At 42.9% G+C, this 12,574-nt stretch overlaps 1 protein-coding gene across 2 annotated transcripts in view; it reads left to right on the top strand.

Moving 5' to 3' along the window:
- The window catches only part of LOC144103900 (uncharacterized), a 49,225-nt gene that overhangs the window by 23,189 nt on the left and 13,462 nt on the right, over positions 1 to 12,574 (top strand). The window lies entirely within an intron of this gene.

The following is a 12,574-nucleotide window of genomic DNA, read 5'->3' as shown; positions in this document are numbered from 1 at the left end:
GCGTTGCCTGCTACATATGTGAAATAGAATATAGAATAGTTATGGCACTCTAGACAAATATACAATGCAATGCAAGTACATACAAAATTATAGCAGCAAAAGTTAGGGACAATTATGTTGAAGCACAGACAAATTTGTTTAATGGGAGGGAATGGTTGGTACCTGGCAGTGAATTCCAAAATTCAATTATATAAGGGAGGAAAACTACATTTTAAAGGGTTTCTATGCGCATAAAATGGTGTGATGTTAAGAGCACGCTACGAGAAGAAAATTTAGCGAAGGCGACATATTTGTTACCGGAGAGGCAAGAGGACGAATTTATGATGCTGTGAAAAATAAACAGTTGACGTACCGCTATGCAGCGAGATGCGTTAGGTTATGTGAAGACATGGCTGACGATGGCGACAGCTGGTTGTCATAATGGAGCTAGATAAATCTAATGGTTTTCCTTTGCACAGCCTGAAATCTGTATTTCGCACTCCTTTTAAGTATTACAGATTAGACTAACATAGTTAACTATAGGGCGTGTAATGGTTTCATATGATAGTAATTTAGTGTCACGCAGAGAACTAGCTAGTGTATAATGCAAGTAGCCTAGTTTTTGTAGAGCTTTAGATGTAATGGTATCCATTGCATTTCGATTAGGACAGGTTAGTGCTAAACCTGAGAACAAGGTATTTATATTCAGAAACGTGTTGAAGGGAATTATCATTAAATTTTTAGCTGAAAAAGGATGAGCAATTTTTATTACTGAAAGACATAATGACCATGTTATGGTAGTTAATCTTGATTTGGAATGATTTACACCATCTGGAAAATATGACGAATTATTTATTAATGCAAAGATGATCAAGGGGAGATGAAATTGTGGCATATAACTTGCACTCGGCATGCATTCGGATTTTAGATGAAATCTCGCCCTTTCCTCACCAAAAAATCTACTGATGTCGCGTAGCTTCTTTAGAGTAGAGACGCCTCAAGATCACCTTTTGTTGGCTGTTAAGGAATCTAAGAAGCAAAAAGCGACTGAGTGTCTGTTGAAATTTCATTCCTTTACTGCAAGTTTACCTGAGTTCAACTTTCATTGTTGTGGACAACCTGCCCCTTACTTTGATTGTAGTGGCACTTCCATTGGGTCCTGCGTGGCCTTATCCTTCTAAACATTTCGATAGGTATTTTTATTGAGGGGGGTTAAAGTTTTTTTAGATTTGTTGGCGATTTTTTAGTAATTTTGAAAATACAGATGGCCTTCATCTACCCCTCTGCACTGGGCCAAGCTTTTTTTACCAATGAGCTACCTGACGCAGCTGTTTTAAAGTTTTTAGACTTAAAACTAACCTTCTGTGAAAGACACATTTGCTGTGGCTATTATAGGGGATATTCAAAATTCAGCAAGTGCTCTTTCCTGCATAACGTTGCCCCCGACAAGATGGCTGACCGTGTGTTTCCAGCTGAAACAAAGCAAGAAAAACTAGTTTTGTTTGATTCTTTCAAAATAAGTTTCTTACACTCTATCCACACCCTTAACGCCTATCATGTAGCCCACGCAGATTTTTTATAGACAAGCCGGCCACATTGTCGGGGGGGGGGGGGCAGGAATGTTATACAGGGAAGAGCACTTGCAGAATTTTGAATATCCCCTATACTAAAGCATAAAAGGATTTGTTGCCATTCGATTTGGCTTTGAGAGAGCATGTAATATGAAGGCAAGATAACTGATGGTCCTTAAGGGTAACTGAGTGGATTCCAAGAGAAGGCAAGCATAGCAAGAGGCGGCAGAAAGTGAGAATGGGCGGATGAGATTAGGAAGTTTGCAGGTATATGGTGGGCGCAGCTGGTAAAGGACAGTGTTAATTGGAGAGACATGGGAGAGGCCTCTGCCCTACAGTGCACCTTGTCAGGTTGATGATGATGATCATTTGGCCGCCATGGTGGCTCAGTGGTTATGGCGCTCGGCTGCTGACCTGGAAGATGCAGTTTCGGTCCCAACTGTAGGGGTCGAACTTTGATGCAGGTGAAATTTTAGAGGCCTGTGTAACATGCACTGTGCAATGACAGTGCATATTAAAGAACTGCAGGTTGTCAAAATTTTCAGAGCCCCCCTTCACTACGGCGTCCCTTCATAGCCGGAGTCGCTTTGGGACTTGAAATTAAACCCTGATTAAACCATGATGATTTGGTGCATTCAAATACTGAAAAGAGCAATAGTATCACACTGTATAGAATAGTCTCAAAAAATCATGCCCGCATCAAATGCAAAAGAGCTTTCAAAATCAGGCAGGCCTCCTTTTGATAGCGGGGTTTCTCTATTCGGTCTTGACTTCTGTTTCTGAGACCCTCCTTCGAAAACTGAAGCTTGAACACAAAGAAAAGCTGGTGGCTGTCAGAAGGACCAAAGCTTATACTTAGTGGCATGGGCAGGGACACTTTATTTTCATTCTTTTTACAGTCCCACGATAATTTTCGTCCGAGGGCCAAAAGCCTATGGTGGCGCTATACACTTACAAGACCTGCACAACTTCAAGAAAGTGGCCAACAGGCATGCAGTCCCTGTTGTTTTTTTGGCACCCTACAAAGTTGTCCCCACGTATTTGCAGCTTCAAAAAATGTGGATGCAGGTAAACCATGACTCTCGGTTCGTTAAGTGTTCTATAGGAGCGGTATATGCATTCCCATGACATGGGGAAACTTTATGGCGGCCAAACTGGCTGTTGAATCATTGAATATTTGAGGGAACATGCCCAAGATTTAAGTGATTTAAAGGACAAATACGCAAATCTGGAGGCGCACGTTTGTAAATGCAAAGGATGCGTGGCTCGGTTCGGAGAGACCAAGATTCTCGGCAAGAGTGCCGACAAGATGGCATCTGTCAGCTTGGAAATGTACCATATAAAGAAATATGGCACTAGATGTGTTAGCACCCACTCATTATCGGTCTTTGTGCAGAATTCGGCTTTTTAGAAGTGGCGAACAATTGAGTTATTTTTCGTTTTTTTTTTTGGTATGCTTTGATTTTCTTCGATGCTGTCATCATTCCAGACTGCGTCGCTCCTGTCCTTTTCCCACCTGTTCCTCGCCTTTATAAGGTGTTCCCCTTCTATCAATAAAATTTAGTCGATAGTCAATGTTTGTGTCTAGTATTCCTTCTTTTGTTCTGTGGATGCATGTGGTAGCACTGTTTTTTTTTTTCTATAATCATCAGCCAGTGCATCTATAAGAGAAGTGTTGCCAGCATGATTGAAATCGCTAAATGTGGTAAGAGCAAAGGATGGTTTGGGAGCAATGCACGAAAGAGAACCATTGTGACCAGGAATGCCTGTACCAATTCATAACTGTTACCATTCATTGCAGAGGAATGTAACCAGTCATAGCAAGGTTCAAGCTAAGAAACACCAGGTGCATACCAGGCTTCTGCCTGGCGGGCTCGCAAACAATTTGCATCAGCCCAGAATTCAGGCTGAAATTTATCACTTCCCTGACAAAAGCGGCACCATGAACGCACGTTGATAGAGGGCCAATGAATGCCCAGTATGTTGGAATCCCAAGACATAAAATTGGAAGGGCATTGGTTGTATTTGTGCATGAACATTTAGAGTGCTTGTAAAAAGGTGACTGATGTTCCGGTACATGAGGGTACACCAACTTTACATGTCCTTTATAAGGTTTATGGTGGTTTAACATTCCAAAGAGACTCTGGCCGTGAGGGACGTCGTAATGGCTCTGGAAATTTCAACCACCTGGGGTTCTTTAACGTGCGCAGTACACGAGCCTTTAGAATTTTGCCTCGATCGAAATTCGACTGGTGACTTGCATTAGCATAAATGTAATTGCTTCTATCTAATGAGACAACACTGCAGTTGCATAGCATGCACTTTCGTTAACATGCTACTGAGAAAGCACTTCTAGCTGCACTCCTTGGGTTTCAGTGGCATGTGTGTGTGTGTGCGTGTGCGCGTGCGCGTGCGTGCGTGCGTGCGTGCGTGTGTGTGTGTGTGCGCGCGCGCGCGCGCGTGTATGTGTGAAGCCTCTGAGTAGCCAGTGTAATTGTCAGTGGGCACCCCAATTGTGCTTTGAGTAGGCAGTGGCGCCCACCAACAAATTGAGTTATGCACCTCTCCTTTTCTCAAAACCAGCGCAAGGTCAGGCCCCCATTGAGATTTTGAGGTAAGGGAAAGCGCATAACTGGCACCTTGGGTGAGCTTACACCTCAATCGCACTTTAACGTAGTACGTGGCAGTGGTGCCCACCTGCACAAAAACCGTGCTTGCGTACAATATTTCCTGCTTAGTAATGCTAAACCGCCAGCCTTTTCTTATTTCTATTGCAAACGTTTCACGGGGCCGAAGTACTGGGGAGAAGAGTGGGATTGAAAATGAAACTCTACGTTCGGTCTTGTGGAAGTTTGTGAAAGACTTCGGACGGCTTCAGCAACAGTAATGAGGGTGTTCACGGTCACATTCAGGCTTGGATCAAACCCCCAGATTTGGAGAACAACAGGTTTGATTTATGGGGAGCCATAAAAAATACATTGATAAGGTGGTAACCACGCTGGCGGTTCCTTTCAACTCGTCCTTACCAGCGGTGACTGCAACAAACACTTAACTTTCTTAACAAAGAGGTTCGCTGGCTGAACACGCTCTTAGCGCACCAGGCGCAGGTTTCGTCCTTGCCACCGTGTGTTCACTTTTAATGTTACCCAACCATAATTAGTAAAGATTGTTCGTTTCCTGCGCCCGTCCAACAATATTTTCAGATGTCATGAAAGTTGGCAGCAGACATAGTTTCTTACTATTAACTAGAGGGAAATCTGGCGGCGCTGCACCTGAACCTCCATGGGCGCGCAAAGCATCATGGGGCGATGAGCTACTAGATGCGAGACAGTAGGTTCTTTTTGGGAACACATAGTGGCGTTACTGAGATGTCCCATTCCGTATCCACGGCGCACTCCGCACGCAGACTTCGGTGTAAGAGTAGTGTGCAAAAGATATAGTAATGAAAACGCAACAGCATACGACGCCAATAAAAAGTTCTTGTTTTCCAAAATGCTGTGGAAAACCTTTTAAAATGTTGAAACGACAGCATGTTTTTAAAAACATGTTTCTATTTAAAAGTGCGCCTGTTAAGCACAAAATATTGGCTTTTGTGGTCTGCAATGCTTGGCCAATAGGAGAGCAAGCCATCGCTTATTGTGAGGAATATTTGCATTTACATACTTTTCTGCTCGTTTGTTACGATTTATAGGCAGCATATTGAATTATAGGACAGTCTTGATTATTGAACGTTTGTTTTTCATTATTTTTTGGTCATAAGTTGTAGTTCTGCAGTCGGTAGCTCTCTGCCCCATGATAGAGTGCCCATGGTGGTACAGGTGGTCTTGAGGAAGCTCCATGCAAGCTCCCATAGGCGGGGCACCAGCTTTCTCTCTAGTTCATAGTAAGAAACTCTATTGCAGCGGACTTACCAAAATAAGGCATCGTCTCCGTCTCGGTTCGCCAACGTTGCAACAGTGATCGGCATCGAACATTGCCTTTTTTCCTTGTTTTGCGGTATGGTTGCATGCAGTATTTAACCTGACATGCCTGAATGTAAGTGTTAGGCCTATGTACTTGAGCACAGCGTGGCAGCGCCACGAAAACGAGATTCAAAAGTGAACGCGGCACCACCTAAACTTGTTTTTTCACGAGAGAAATAAGTTGCTTCTCTGAACATATTATGATAACACTTATACTTTTAGAACTGTACTGTTTCAATTAGCGAAGCAGACAGTTCTCGTTTTGGTTAGTGTCGCCACCTGCTACTGGAAAATGTGGAGTGCAACGGCGCCCTGTTTGAATATAAATTTTGGGATTCGATGTATCGGTCACCGATCATGCAAGCTTGCGTTGCAGCATCGATTTTAAATATATGGCAAGCAGCTTCGATCATGAATGCATAAGATGCTCATACGAGCATCTTATGTATTCCAAGTACTTGGAATACATACAAAGTTTCAAGTACTTAGCTCTGGAATCCACGCGAAACCATAGGTCGCGCGGTTTCCAGGAGCTAAGTACTTGCTTTGTACATGTTGTTTCATGAAACATTCGTATTAGTGCCGCGAAATAAAGGAAACTTTAGTACAGCACAAAGTAGCTGGAGGTGGGAAGCTCGGCGACGACTCGCGACCAGTTGGGCGCCCCCTTTGACTCTGAACAGTCCGTAAGAAAATTATCTTGCAGAGGCGCGACTGGAAGTTGGGAATTTAAATTGTCATTTGTGCCCGACTGATACTAATTGAAACACCTATTGGGCTGGGGTTTATTTTTTTCATCTTATACACGTGGTATTGTTTTATGCAGTAAACAAAAGTATACAAAGAACTGAGATAAAGCGAGACGGTTTAAGAGTTTACAGAAGACTACCAAATAGAAACACTGATATAATGCAGTAGGATACAACTTTATGGCCCACTTGGTCCTTTAGTACTCCAGTGATGAACTGCAACAGTCAATGAAATGAGCTTCATAATTGTTTATATCAAGGAAGCTAGATGCGTCCAAATTGAGCTCATAATTTTCTTTCGGGTTAGTCTTCAAGTCACAAAAAAAAAGAACTTCTTTGACAGGCAACTCTGTATGGTGGTCATGAATGCCGGCAGAGCTTTACTGCAGACTTGTGCTGAATCTGACTCTACCGTCATTTTCCTTCTCGGTGACCACAAAGCCAGCAGAGACCGTTGCTGCAAGGCGCACTGGTTTTAATCTAGCTGTACCTTCTTTTTTTGTCTACATCGAGGTGAGAGTTCAGTACAGTAAACACCTTTGCAAGTCTTTCAAGGTGGTTACTGACCTTTTGGTTGAGATATTAAGTGCAATGCTAGACTTCGCAACATGTGGGCTTGGTCCACCCTTTGTCTTGCCATACACTGTGTTTGGCTGCGGCTGGAAAAAAGAGGGGCATCCTGGTGGCCGAGCAGACTCCTGGGTGCTAGGACTTTCAAGGCATCTTGGCAGAGGCAACAGACCACTTCAAATCCCAATGAGCTGTAGCCTTTTCCTGCCCTTTGCTTTGTCTCACTTCCCTATTTATGCACAATTTTCCGGTGTTCTCTTACCTGCTAATTTTTTCCTGGCAGCTGGGGCACACCTGTGGTGAAAGTAAAGTTGGTGATGTCATATTTGGTTGTGGCGGTGCCATGCAGCAGGTGCGAGTTGGACTTGCTTTCAAGTTCATGTCCAGTTGTCTTGCTATGGTTTATGGTGGGTGCCTGACAACGGAGCTGAAATAAAAAAGTTAACATCCATGGATTGTCTTTGCGTATTCTAAGAAAAGCCTGGTGATCCTCAAAAAAAAAAAAATGGGCATGGCACATCAAGGAGAGATGAGTTTTTTCCCTATACGTGAAAGAAAGTTTTTTATACTGCCTTGTAATGTACAATGCTTCCGTGTAGCGAAGTGCCTCACAGCGATGTCTGAACTGAGATACAAACTAAGGAGGATGGCTGGTGGGGATCTTTTCTTTGGTGTCTAGCAAAGGCTACAGTGGGTGAATTTTGAAAACTATAACGGAAGGTACTAAGCGCTCGTTCTTCAGATGAACGATGGGTGAAGAAGCGGAAAGTCCGTGTGTATACTGCGACCGACATCAACGGCGACTGCGGGAAGCCATGTCGACGGATCCCGAATGAAGCTATCGTGCACACTAGCTTTAACCGGAGCTAAACCATCACCAATTTTTTTCTTTGCGTCCTTCCTTGGGACCAAAATGAACGCTTGTAGAAAGCAGTGGCTCGATCAGATCAATTCCGCCAAGCCATTCTTGATTCATAGACAGTGGCCATAAATGCTGTATGCTAGGTCATAGATGTGTACAGAGATGTGTAAAGTCCTTCGATTGAGGTGGGCAGGTGGTTCCATTCAATGCCTGTCTTGGGAATAAATGAGTGCAAATGTGTTCATGCGACAAAAGGGGATGCCTACGTTATGAGGGTGGTCTCTACAGGATGAAATGTATTCATGTTCAGAGAGAAGCGCTTCTTTGAGATGGCGATTGTGTTGTTAAATTTTGGGCAAGAGAGATAAGCGAGACACTTTTCTTCGTAAGAAAAGAAGTGGAAGGTTCAAATTAGCTTTCACATTTGGTACATTAGATAAACGAGAGTAGTTGTGAAGTATGAATCTAGCGCAGCAATTTTGCACAGACTCCAAGGTTTTGAGTGTGACATTTGAGACCAGGATCCCACACCGAGCATGCATATTCCAGTTTTGGGCGTTCGAGTGACTTTAGAGTAAATTTTTTATAGAGGATGGTGCCATAGTGAAAATGTGCCTTAAATATACAAGCATGCCATTGGCATTGTTGCAAATGAAGTTTATATGTGTTTGCCAGGACAGATGGTTGGTATGTAAGCACCTAGGTATTTGTAAGATGTCACGTGTTCTAGGGAAAGGCCATCGATATAGTAGTCGAAAACATCAGTGAAAACAGGAGGCGGGTTCAAGGAAATTGGCATTGCTTTGCACTTTTCAGGGTTAAGGCACATGTTCCAGGTGTTACACCAGTCGAATATACTATTAATGTCAAACTGAAGTTGAGCAGAGTCAGAGATAGAAGAAATCATTTGGTGAATTAAGCAGTTATAGGTGAACAGTCTAATTAGAAGAGTTAATGTGGTGAGGCAAGTCATTAATATAAATAAGGAAAAGTAATGGTCCCAGCACAGAACCTTGGGGTACACTAGAGTAAACTGGAGAAGGAGAAGAATCAGAGTTATTGGCATATACAAACTGTGTTATGTTGAGAAGAAAATTTTCGATCCATACTAAAGGTTGGGATCAATGTTAAGCCTGCTACACTTCAGAGTAATTGATGGTTAACAATATCAAACGCTTTGGAGAAATCTAGAAATATGCAGTCGATGTAGGATCCAGAGTGTATGGCTTCAAGAGGGTCATCAGTGAAAGAGATGAGTTGTGTCTCACATGAAAAAGATGTGCGATACCCATGCTGATGTGACGTAAAGAATGAGTTATTTTCAAGAAAATAAACAGGTTGGAATACATTATATTTTCTAAGATTTTGCATGAAACACTAGTTAAGGAAATTGGTCTATAGTTATTGGGTGACGGTACTACCTTGCCTACCTTCCAATCGTTTGGTAACACTGAAGAATTCAAAAATTGATTAAACAGGTTAGAGAGGATTATAGATGAGTACACATCAGTACTCTTCAAAAACTTCGAATTAACACCATCTACACCTGAGGACGAAGACAGTTTTAAGTTCTTAATTAAGTTCTGCCCACTAAGAGGTCAATACGTATAGTGTCTATTGGTGGAAAATTCATGTCATCGGTAACAGGCAGGGAAACAGACTGCAGTATATTTGGAAATACTTCAATAAATGCATCGCAACACTAGGAATAACATTGCCATTTTCATTGGATAAAGTTATCATGTTGGATTTTTTGAGCCACTAATAATGTTCCAGAATTTTTTAGAATCTAATCAAGAGAGAAGGCAGGGTCTTTTGAAAAAATTCTTGTTTAGTGCTCTTCATTGCACTTTTGTATAGAGAGTTAAATATCTGATAAGCAACTGAGTCATCGTGCCCACTGCTAAATATTGCCTTGCAAAACAATCTCTTCTTTTTATTTATTAGCCGTTTAAGGAAATGTTGAACCACGGGGATTGCTGCCTGCCCGTTATGACATGCTGGGGTATGTATTTATGTTAGCTAATTGACTTCTTTAAAACGAAGACCAGTTTTGGTAGGTATTCATCCAAAATGTTTCGAGTTCTGTATTTATCGAAGCAAAGTCTGCTTTCTTATAATTTCTTATGAACTTTGGTGGTGGCGCGGAGTGACTCACAGCTCCTGCAAACGAGAATAGAATAATACTCTAATCACTGAGACCCGGTAGAAAAGTGAGTGAATGAAAAACATCAGGGGAAGTAGTCAGAATCAAGTCTAGGATATTGCAACTAGTTGGTGTAGCTCGTGTTGGTTGCATTATGATTTGCGAGAATTTGAAATCAGCGCACAAGTTTTGAAATGCTGCGGTTTCAGATGATTGGTCTGAGGCAAATGGAACGGGGGCAGACCAACTTATTTTAGGGCAATTAAAATCACCCAGCAGGAATATAGGTGAATTTGGCAATCTGATGGTGATATTAATTAATACATCATGAAGATCGGTACAAAATGAGGAAGGGGCAGTAGGGGGGTGGTAGCATGCACAGAAAACCACGTCATGGTGGTTAATGCGTATACATGCACACACCATTTGTAAGGAGGAAATAGGAATATTAAAACTGCGAATATTGTCTGCAATGGCAATTAGGACATCTCCACCAGATCTAAGAGCATGATCACAGCAATATATGTTAAACAACTTTCTGCAGTTGAAAAGTTTGTTGTTAGAAATCGTTGCATTGAGCCAAGTCTCAGTGAGTATGCAAACATCGGCATTATAAGTGTCAGTGAGGGAGCACAGGTCATCACGTTTGTTCATTAGACTTCGAATGTGTGAAAAAAGAATAATTTCGCTTGCAGAATCACGAGAAAGCGGAGTTTGACTGCTGAGATAAAGGTGAGCCGTTTTCAGGAGATGCAGGTTCGGCAGCATTGACATGCGCAGACGTATCATTACGATTATCACATTCGCATTCATAGACAATGTCTGTCGAGGGGAGGTAGATAAAGCATTTTTTGTTGTGAAGAGGTTGTTTTATCGAACTAAGAACTGCTGGCCGCTGGCTTTACCAAAATCATAGTTTTTTTCGTGATGTGCAAGCAGCCAGACTCTTTGCGAACACTGACGCCTGACCATTTTAGATTTGACCTATCAGAAAAAATGGCTGATTTTGCAGCTTGAGAACTTGGCTATCACCAGACGACACTTGCTTGGAACAAACTTGCCCAACCTATGCGCTCGGGCAATGGCTTCATCACCTAGCTGCATGTTTAATGATGACAAAATAGAGTCGCAAACTTTTTTTCCGATTCCGCCCATGATTCTGGCTGCTGATCAGGAAAACTAGAATAGCAAGTTCTCACGCCTTGATCTGTCTCCCAGTTCGTCTAAATGTCTACCAAGGGTGGTCGTTTTGGTTTGAATAGCGTCCGATACTGTACGGGCAATATCATTTCCAGAGTAGGAATGTGAAGCAGCAATGTTAGCTTCCACAGCCGTTAGTCGGTCATGAAAATCGCTCAGTTGCTGTTCAAGATTTATTTGCATTTACTTTATTTTGCTATCTGGGACAGCACTTTTGAGTTATTTTTGTTCATTTTACCAATCAGTGCTTTTAGTAAAGCGACAATGTCATTATGATTCTTGCTAGGATCATCCTTTGGAGGCCTGGGGTTTAGTTCAGTATCCCCACTCAAAAGAAGCAACTTCAACACATGCAGACATTCAGTACCAGTGCTGAAAAAATTATCTCGGCATGGAAAGAGTGAAAAAATTGGAGGACGCTTAAGCTTTGCCTTTAAGGGTGGAACGAGACAGCGTGTTGCAGCACTTCCAAGAAGTCCACAGAACGCCTTGCCCATTAGACAAATCACTCTGCTATGTGCGATGAAACGGACGCGCGGAGTGGCAAACCACATAGAAGCGCTGCCAGGCGCCTTCCCGAAACACGCGGGACTCAAGTTGCAGTCGTAGTCCGTCGGCACATCGTTCTCGACAAACCCGGTGCCACAAACGAACGGGCAGCAAGCTGCAAGCTTCGTGGTGAACGCGCTTTGGATGTGCGCTGTGTTGTTCGCCACTCATCGCGCGATTCCTGCATGCCCGCACGGCCCCACAGCGCCCGATTAAACGAGCGAGAAGCGCTGCCGTCGCGCGCTATCTGTTAGGGCAGCGGCGCACATTGCTATGAAGAGGAGGAGGGATTTTTCGCTCACGGCCGATGCCGACGACACTGGCTTTTCTGCGACAAAGGGCTCTTAATGCTGTCACATTAAAAATTCGCCGGAAGCATTGACCAGCAAGAAAAGACCTTACGTGTCTGGTCCTGAACCTGCACATTTTAAAAGCGATTAGGGAGGTTTGATTTGCACCTTCGAGACACAATTATAGCGATCGCGCATTCGAAGCATCCAGTGTCTGATTTGCCAGTGTAACAACGCCCAGCGCAACGACGAATCGTTATGCCCATGCCAGCACCACAGTTGCGACTAGAGTGCATGTTCATGATTAAACTGCGCAAAAGAAACGGGGACAAAGACAAGAAAGCATGTACACACACAGAGCGCAGACTTCCAACTTTTATTCGAAAAAGGCTTTCGAGCATTCCTTTTAAATGCACCACCCACCACGTGATACATTTAGGATCCAACACAGCAGATGCGTTTAACAATTTAGTAGAGCCAATCTGGAGAACCAGTCTAAAAAACCCCCAAGTGTGTGCATGCCTAAACACCCTTGATACCTAGATAAAAGAATAGAGGAAGATAAAAACCTGATGGTGAAACCAAAAAATCAATGAGAACGAAAATGAAGACGGCCTAACCATGTATTACAAGCGAGAACTTTCTACGCAAAGGAATGAGACGTCAAACTAACAGTAACAACATTAAAAGATGAAG

Source organism: Amblyomma americanum, chromosome 9 (genome assembly GCF_052857255.1).
Source record: "Amblyomma americanum isolate KBUSLIRL-KWMA chromosome 9, ASM5285725v1, whole genome shotgun sequence".
In the NCBI taxonomy this organism is placed as follows: domain Eukaryota; kingdom Metazoa; phylum Arthropoda; class Arachnida; order Ixodida; family Ixodidae; genus Amblyomma; species Amblyomma americanum.
This window is presented reverse-complemented; position numbering and strand designations above follow the sequence as displayed.